Raw genomic sequence first — 3,109 nt, forward strand, 5'->3', positions numbered from 1 at the left:
ATTTTAGTTCTATGGGAAATTTTCTCAAAATTTTTATTCTATAGAATTTTTTTGTTCAAAACTTTATTACTATAGAACATTTTGTCAAAATTTTATTTTTATAGAATATTTCTATAGAAAGTTCGTGAAATTTTGTTTTTATAGAAAGTTTATTTTTTTGTAAACTTTTTATTCCTATAAATTTTATTTAAAAATTTTGTATCTATAAAAAATTTTTTAAAAAATTACTCCTAAAGAATTTTTTTTTTTTAAATTTATTTTTATAGACAATTTTGTCAACATTTTTTTCTATAGAAAATTATGTCTAATTTTTTTAAGAAATTGTCTATAGAGATACTAAACTATAGAAGTAAAATTTTGACCAAAATTTCTATAGAAATAAAATTTTTAAAAAATTTTCCATTGAAAAAAAAATTTTAAAAAAATCTATACAAATAAAATTAAAAAAAAAATCTATAGAAATAAAATTTTGACAAAATTAAAATTTTGATAAAAAAAATTTGGCAGCGGTGGGATTCGAACCCACGCCTCCGAGGAGACTGGTGCCTTAAACCAGCGCCTTAGACCGCTCGGCCACGCTACCTTTATAACGGTACTTTTCCACTACCCATCCACTGTACATATAGTTCTCAAAACCACAATCACACAAACAGACATTTGTGACAATTTTGACTTTTTTAGTATCAGGTGAAAAACATTTTGTCGTCTACAATTTTCAATGCTTTTCAATATTTAATGAGCTGATTTTGAAAGGATTAACATTTTAAATATTTATTGTATTTGTGTCTTGGCAAAATTATAAGTTCACTTCATGCTCATCTTGCAGTCCTCTGAATATTTCTTTGTAGATTCCATTTCCATTTTCGTGCTGTTTTCTGTTTTTTTTTTTTGTTCTTTTGGCTGGGAATATTAGAATTTCAAATAATCCAAAAAGGTTTTTAAAATTCCACACCTATTGCTAAGGTGTTAACATCATCTAACCAAAAAGCTCTGGATAGCTCTGGAACAATGTTTTCCTATGAGGCTGTTCGTGGTTTTCGTTTTGGTTTTTATTTTGTGAAGTCGTGCAAAAAAAAATATTTTCCATTTTTAACCTCAAAATTCTTTTGGGATTTTTCTTTGGGTGGTAAAGTGGTAGGGGTGGCATTGTCAGACCAGGTACTATAACGAACCTGAAGTACTTCCCCTAATAAGGGAATAAAAGCCAGTGAAAATCTCTCGACAAGTCTTCCAACACTACAATACGTAGTAGTGTGAATTTTGCATTTGCAAAATATTTGACCGAAAAAAGAAAGCCAAACTTTGGAATTGTTCGTTATGTACAGGATGAGGCATAATCAGTATAACGAGTGCATTACTTGTGCACCTTGTTTTTACTTTGAATATCAATGTTTTTGGGGGGCTCTTAAACCAGGGATGGCAAAGAAAAGGCACGGTTGAATGATACAGTTGTTGTCAACTTTTGGCAGTGATTTGTTATATGCAATGGATAACAAGGTACTATATCCTCAAAAAAGACGAATTTTCGGAAAATGTTATAAACACTTTATTTCTATAGAAAATTTATTTCCAATAGAATTTTCGTTAGATTTAATTCTATATTATTTATATTTCTATATCAAAGTTTTATTTCTATAGAAAATTTTGTCAAAATTAGATTTTTATAGAAATTTTTGACAAAATTTTATCTCTATAGAAAATTTTGTCAAAATTTTATTTCTATAGAAAATTTTGGCAAAATTTTATTTCTATAGAAAATTTTGTCAAAATTTTGTTTTCATAGAAAACTTTTTTTTAGAAGAAAAATTTTCAAAATTTTATTTCTATAGAAAATTTAGTCAAAATATTATATCTATAGAAAATTTTGTCAAAATTTTATTTCTATAGAAAATTTGTCAAAATTTTATATCTATAGAAAATTTTTGTCAAAATTTTATTTCTCGAGAAAATTTTTGGCAAAAATTTTGTTTTTATAGAAAACTTTGTAAGAATTTTATTTCCATAGAACATTTTGACAAAATTTTATTTCGAATAGATTTGTTTTTAATTTTATTTCTAAGAAAATTTGTCAAAATTTTATTTCTATAAAAAATTTTGTCAACATTTTGCATCTATAAAGAATTTTGTCAAAATTTTATTTCTATAGAAAATTTAGTCAAAATATTATATCTATAGAGAATTTCATCAACATTTTATTTCTATAGAAAATTTTGTCAAAATTTTATTGCTATAGAAGATTTTATCAAAATTTTATTGCTATAGAAAATTTTGTCAAAATTTTATTTCGAATAGATTTGTTTTGAATTTTATTTCCAAAGACAATTTGTCAAAATTTTATTTCTAAAGAAAATTTGCAAAATTTTTACTGCTATAGAAAATTTAGTCAAAATATTATATCTATAGAAAATTTTGTCAAAATTTTATATCTATAGAAAATTTTTGTCAAAATGTTATTTCTATAGAAAATTTTGGCAAAATTTTATTTCTATAGAAAATTTTGGCAAAATTTTATTTCTATAGAAAATTTTGGCAAAATTTTATTTCTATAGAAAATTTTGGCAAAATTTTATTTCTATAGAAATTTTTATTTCTATAGAAAATTTAGTCAAAATATTATATCTATAGAAAAATTTGTCAAAATTTTATATCTATAAAATATTTTTGTCAAAATATTATATCTATAGAAAATTTTGTCAAAATTTTATTTCTATAGAAAATTTGTCAAAATTTTATATCTATAGAAAATTTTTGTCAAAATTTTATTTCTATAGAAAATTTTTGGCAAAATTTTGTTTTTATAGAAAACTTTGTTAGAATTTTATTTCTATAGAAAATTTTGACAAAATTTTATTTCGAATAGATTTGTTTTTAATTTTATTTCTAAGAAAATTTGTCAAAATTTTATTTCTATAAAAAATGTTGTCAACATTTTATATCTATAGAGAATTTTGTCAAAATTTTATTTCTATAGAAAATTTAGTCAAAATATTATACCTATAGAGAATTTCATCAACATTTTATTTCTATAGAAAATTTTGTAAAAATTTTATTGCTATAGAAAATTTTATCAAAATTTTATTGCTATAGAAAATTTTGTCAAAATTTTATT

At 22.4% G+C, this 3,109-nt stretch overlaps 1 non-coding gene across 1 annotated transcript; it reads right to left on the bottom strand.

Annotated features, from left to right (window-relative positions):
- Window positions 1–501: 501 nt before the first annotated feature.
- TRNAL-AAG (transfer RNA leucine (anticodon AAG)) lies at window positions 502–583 on the bottom strand. Its single transcript has one exon. It is a non-coding gene; the product is annotated as a tRNA-Leu (tRNA).
- Window positions 584–3,109: the final 2,526 nt, after the last annotated feature.

The sequence above is a fragment of the Haematobia irritans genome, chromosome 5 (assembly GCF_050003625.1).
Source record: "Haematobia irritans isolate KBUSLIRL chromosome 5, ASM5000362v1, whole genome shotgun sequence".
Taxonomy (NCBI): Eukaryota; Metazoa; Arthropoda; class Insecta; order Diptera; family Muscidae; genus Haematobia; species Haematobia irritans.